This window comes from Cornus florida, unplaced genomic scaffold (genome assembly GCF_030987335.1).
Source record: "Cornus florida cultivar Cherokee Brave unplaced genomic scaffold, ASM3098733v1 CherokeeBrave_3.0.0_Hap2_Chr07, whole genome shotgun sequence".
In the NCBI taxonomy this organism is placed as follows: domain Eukaryota; kingdom Viridiplantae; phylum Streptophyta; class Magnoliopsida; order Cornales; family Cornaceae; genus Cornus; species Cornus florida.
The window spans coordinates 84641317-84647857 of NW_026775577.1; the positions used below are offsets into that span (position 1 = coordinate 84641317).

The window sequence follows — 6541 nt, forward strand, 5'->3', positions numbered from 1 at the left end:
TCTAAAACCAAGACGCTCAAAGGCAACTTGGTCTCTCAAGTTGGGAGGGAAGTGATGGTGAAGGCGGTCCTTTTTGCTATCCCAACTTTCTCAATGCGTTGTTTTAAACTCCCACAGAAGAATTGTGAGAAGTTGACTAGTAGTTTGCGCAACTTTTGGTGGAGTGGAGAAGAGAAATCTCATAAAATTAATTGGATCAGCTGGGACACCCTGTGCCTTTCTAAAGATAACGGGGGTTTAGGTTTCAAAAATCTTGCAGCTTGCAATATGGCTCTTCTTGCGAAACTTGCATGGCGAATGGAAATTAGAGTTGATTCCTTGTTATTTCGCTCTTTCAAAAGGAAGTATTTTAACAACTGTAATTTTGTGGATGCCTCTCAGAAGACTGGAGCTTCCTGTGTCTGGCGGAGTATTCTTTCGGCTCGGGAGGTTATTTTGAGAGGTATGAAATGACGTATTGGTGATGGTTCGTTAATTAAATGTTGGACGGATAATTGGCTTTTTGCGACTTCTAATTTTTCTGTCACATCCAAGCCTTCTGCCTCCAAAATTTCTTTAGTGGCTGAGCTTATAAACCATTCCACCCACAAGTGGAATACTGCCAAGGTGTGCCACTTTTTCAATCAACGGGACCGTAAACTTATTCTTCAGATGCCTCTAAGTTCTTTTGGCGGTCCTGATTGTAAGGTATGGGGCGCTTCTTCAAATGGAAAGTTTTCCGTCAAGAGTGCTTATTATGTTGCTTTATCAGTCCTTAACGTCAAGTCCAGTCTAGTTCCAGATGTTGGGTGTAGCTTTGATGCCAACAAAAATATCATGTGGAAGCAAGTGTGGTCGATTCGTGCTCATTCGAAAATCCAATTATTTTTGTGGCCATGTCTTCATGACCGAATCCCAGTAAACAACAATCTTTTTTTGCATGGGAGTTCAACAGTTTCTTCTTGCCCTTTTTGTGATTGTTCCGTCGAGACGGTTGATCATCTTTTATGTATCTGCCCATTCGCTTGTCTGGTTTGGAAGCTAAGTCCTCTTCTGATGGACTTTAGTGGTCTTTCTCCTTCCTTTTGGCCAAAGCGTTGGGTTGATCTTTGTGCTGACTGGAATTTGACTGAGGTCCCGTTGGATTGTTGTAGCATGGCGGCTTTTATTTGTTGGACAATTTGGAAGTGTCGTAATGATCTTGTCTTCAATCAGAAAAATTGGGATCCATTCGATGCGGCACATGGAGCATTTACTGACTATTAGGAATTTCGTGCAATTTCTACACAATAGGTCTTGCTTTCTCCTTCTTATCCTCCTCCTGTTCCTTTGTCAAAAAAATGGTCTGTGCCGAAGTTGGGTTTTCTTGTTGGAAAAGTAAACTCTCAACAAAGCTATAAAGTTTGACAAGATGTATTAATAAAATAAGTGGTTGTAACATTAAAATAGCAACAAATGAATAAGATTTGTGTCAGTGATACATCTTATCAACATAGCAAATACGTATATTTTTTTATCATCCAGTGAACTATATCTACGGTGAGGAACATTTTGACAAAATGTATCAGTAAAAAATTAAGTTGTAAACAAAATAAAACAGACTACCCTTACACGGCTGTGGAGAGAATATATCTTTTCACCAATAAAAAGACGACACATCATTACATTGGATCACTATAATCACAAATACTATTCAACTTCTAAATTGAGCCATGGTACTTAGTAAGAAGAGACAAATTTTCTTATTTAATACTTTATTCTTATACTATTTTTAATTTTTATTTACTCCCAAGAAATAGGATATTAGAGGGTTAAAAAGCCTAAAATCTTGCTCATCATGATAATATAATTTTTTTAATAATATTATTCATAAAATTATTGATTGCAATTATATATTAAGATAATTATCTGAAAAAAAAAAATAAAAACTATATATTAAGAGTATTAGTGGAATATGTAGCAAACTTAACATTAATGTTAATTGAATGAAAAGACGAACCAGAATCAGCACAGCAACCAAATAAGCCGATCATAGTTACATATATGGACTAGGTAAATGCAATGTACTAGAGAGAGAGAGAGAGAGAGAGAGAGAGAGAAAGAAAGAGATGTGGATTTTCATTACAGTGACTATGATTAGACTTGGGTTTACGAGTGACTGAGAAAGTAAAAAGGTGAAGAAGTGCAGTCTACATATCGGAGGAGTCCACATAGGAAATGAAAAAGGTTCAAAAGCCTGTCATAAATGTTCACGCAAGGAGATACGAATCATATAAAAGGGTGAAGAAGTGCAGTCTACATATCTGAGGAGTCAGCAACAGCAAGAGTAGCTTCAGAAATCTAGGCCCTGCTTGGATTGGATTTGAGAAAACAGTTTTCTGGTTTCATAGTGACAAAAAACAAGAGACTGTATTTTACTTCTGCTTAGATCCATTTTGTGGAAACAGTTTTTGAAAAACTGAAAACTGATAATTACAGATTTTAGAGAACAATAAAAAGGTGTTCTCACGATTCTTGAGTTATGATTCTCACTTTTTAGGAAACACGGAGAACATCTCATACTTAAAAAAATCACGTTGAAGGGCGTCGTTTAAAACATCATCGTCCTAACCTTATCAATTTTTCCATCTGAGTCGTACACTCCTCCTCCTCTATCTTCTCTTTCTATGCGTAGAAGTGTTCTCAGTTTGGATCATCGAAGTAATCCAACCTCATCAAGAAGCTTCTCCGGGTCGTTCCTCACTCTCTCTCTAACAGAACATAACTCAGCTTTTTATCCAGATTTCTTCGTCGATTAGATTTCATCTTCTCTGGATTTCTCACTGGTGTTGGGCTAGCGATCGACTGGTTTAAAGACACTCTTTCAGGTAATCCATCTCTCTCTCTCTCTAACATTATGTAGGTTTTCTTGGTTGGATCGATGGATTCGATTTGTGAAATTTGTGGTGGATTTGGTTGGTTGGATGGATTTGGGTGTGGATTTGTTTGTCTAATACTTCTTATTTGGGTTGAGGCTTGATTGATTTGCTTTCGTTGGCCGGATTTGGTTGTGGAGAAGTGGATTTTATGGTCTGATTTGGGTTTTCTTTCAAACCCCTAATTTATTTATTTTGCTTTTATGAGGGAGGTACAAAATTGGATCAAATCTTTTCATCTCCCCATGGTTAATCTAGTTGACACCAAATTGAAATCTAAGAATTTTCTTAAAATTTCTAATTTGGTTAACAAGTCTTGCACAAGAAATGTTTAAAATCCTAAAAATAAATATATAAAGTCACACGGATAGCCTACTCTACCTTGCAAAGAGCAGGCTCTTTCCAATTTGATGGAATTTGACGAGTACTATAATGTTTTTAGCTACTGTTTGGGCACTTGGGGTTCTTGAACAGTTTTAGAATTTTAATGGGGTTTTCATTAATTATTTTAACCTGTAATCAAGGTCTTTAATTGCATAAAATACTCCTTTTGTGTTAATGGAATTAATAATACGTTATTTAACAATTATGCGTACGGTTAACGACTGGAAGGTAATTAATTATCTAGTTTAATTTGACACTTTAAGATGCTATAACATGATTCTAAATTAGGTTTTAGATGCACGGTGGAGTCTTTTAATTAATAAATTGGACTTGGGGCATAGGGTATGGCTCCGTATAAAAGGATAAAACAGAATACGAGTATAACACTTAGTATGCTGTTACCGGATGGAAATAACTAAATTGCTTAAATTAATTTAGCAATTGCTTGGATTATAACATGATTATGAAACTGGTTTAAATGCATGATAGAGTTGTTGATTTATTAAAACTGATCTATGCATGCTTTGGATGTTGGTTGTTGAACTATTACACCGTTTCTTGCAAATACATGGTTTAGATCTTGGATTTAAATTGCTGAAATTTTAATTACTTTTCTGCAATGGTATGAATATTTGGTTTAGGACTGTAAATTACTTACTTATTATTTATATATTGTAATTTACACGGATATGGAGGATTGTATGCACCAGTATGGGACGTTGACATACTAGGTATGGTTTAGCTCAAAACGCTAATTCCTACCTTATGGATTTTAATTGCTGAACAGTTTTACCTGTTCTATCAATTATATGGATTTTGTAAATTGTATGCACCGGTATGGGACGGTGGCATACTAGGGACCGACTGATTCAAAATACTCAGTCCTACCTATTTTGGAATAAGGGTGCGAATTATAAAAACATAATTCTCCTTATATTTAAGTTTGTGCGGTTGAATAAATTGAACGACTTATTGAATCTCTTGTATAAGTCTGTGTAGGTGAATAAGCTGAACGATTTATTGGATTTCCTCTAGATGGATATGTATGGATTTTAAATATATTTTTATGGTACCATGAGATGAGCTTGAGTCTCAGGCTCGTTAGTTAGGGTGCGTATATGCAGTAGAATGCGTAGCTGGATATGAGAGGTTGAGGTGTACCCTGTTAGGTCTAGGTACTCATGCCCACCTATGGGTGCGTTTTCGCATGTTCCCTTCTATTCAGGTTGAGACCCTCTCCATAGTCCAGTGAGAGTCCTGTAGTGTGAATATACATATCTACAGACTATTTAGTTATTGTTGAGTTGGTTGGAATGTATATGCGTATCGAGTCTCTGCTTGGATTGTAGTAGGTTAGAACTTGTTCGTGGGCCTGACCTACCTCTATTTTTTAGGTACTTGTCAGTTCCAGACTTAGACTTGATAGTGCTGAGCGGAGACTACTACTCACTCTTCCGACGACGTAGGACTTTCCTCCATGGTTTACTCTGGATATTCTTTAAGTAGCTTCCATTACAATTTGGATTATTATTAGGGGTCCATTAGAGATGGATTCCCGAGTTGTATTAGAATTGGAGAAATTGGGTGTATCAGACTAATTATTTATTTATAAAATTTTATTCTGAGGTTTCTAGTTTTGGTTTATCATTCTAGTTTCTTTTCAGCAATTTATTTATTCCTGTTTTCTTAATTATATTTTGTGTTCGTTTATTGCTAATTGATTTGATATCCTTGTGTAATCGGGTGTGGGCCTGGCCAACCCGCATCCGAAAATCCGGGGGTATCACAGTGTGTGCCCAGGATTATTGAAAACTTCTATTTAGTGGTTGGACTTAGTGCAATGGTAAGATTGCTCCATTACAAAATGTCTACCTTTTTATTTTTGGCTGAACCAAAATAAATGTTTCAATTAGAAAGTCAAAGTTCTATTTTTTTTTTTTTCTGTCTTAGTGGTAATGGTGGGTTGGGTGATTGTTTTCTCTTAGATATAGGTTCACTTTTCTGTCTTAGTGGTATGTTGTTTGTTAAGCTCTATAGCTTCTTGCAATTGTCACACACACTATAATATCAATAACCATCTTCAATTGTCACACACACACACTAGAATATCACCTCTGTAGCTTCTTGCAATTGCCACACACACTCTGTAACTTCTTGCAATTGTCACGCACACACACTATATATATATATTTAAACGCACACAGTTGATTCACCTTTTTGCAATTGTCACCTTCTTCTCAAACATCCAATTTCAGTTCAAATTCTATTGACATGCCCTACACTTGAATATATATATATACACACACACACACACACTAGAATATCAATAATTTATCTTCCTAGTTGCTAAAAAAAATAATGGTTGTCCCAAGATGCAAATACTATCATATTAAAGCTTGTTTGATTCTTACTTTCTTTTTTTTTTCAAAAAAACTATTCTTCAATTTTTTAGTTTAATTATAGCACATCAACTTTATTTTGTCTAGGTTCTTGGAAAATCAAGATGGACATAGATTGGAGTGACATGTCGTCTTCATCGTCTAGTGATTCAGATGAAGATTTTGATGACCTTGTAGATTGTATGTATTTGAATTTGATGCAGGAGTATGAAGATTCCTTTAAATCCAAGGTACCAAAAAGAACTTCGGGGTTAACAGATCATGAGTATGTTCAGGAATTGTTGAATGACCATGCTGCTTGTTTGATAGTGCAGCACAAATGGGAGCCCTTAGAACTCATCTGACAAATCAAATGTGGGCATCATTCAGAGGCAATGCTAGATGAAGTTATTTTTATAATTCTCCAATGTTTTGCTTTGATTACCTATTTGTGTAATTTTCTAATATTTTGTTTCGGTTATGTATGACTAAAATTAATGTTTGTACAACTAAAAGTATATATGACACTTGAAGTAATTAATGTAACTCTTTTATTGTATTTTAATTTAATCAAATTTTAATTAAATTTGATATATTGTATTTGTACAACTTTTATTAAGTATACTTGCTAAAATAAATTCACTTCCAACACTTATTTAAAATATATATATATATATATATTTATTTATTTATTTATTTATTTACATTAATAATTAATATCTTCATTTAAAGAAATAAAAAAGTGATGTACAATATTTTTATTTATTTTCTTAGTTTAGAAATTTATTTTCAAAAACTCATACAACTAAGTAGTTTTATAAGTTTTTGTTTTCTGGAAACTGTTTTGTAAATTCTCTTAACTAAGCAGGCTTGAAATCTGAAAAA

General features: G+C 34.6%; 1 long non-coding RNA gene across 1 annotated transcript; it reads left to right on the plus strand.

Moving 5' to 3' along the window:
* Window positions 1–313: 313 nt before the first annotated feature.
* On the plus strand, window positions 314–4922 carry LOC132267366 (uncharacterized). Its single transcript, XR_009468990.1, has 2 exons — window positions 314–2846; window positions 4673–4922. It is a non-coding gene; the product is annotated as an uncharacterized LOC132267366 (long non-coding RNA).
* The last annotated feature ends 1619 nt before the right edge of the window (window positions 4923–6541 follow it).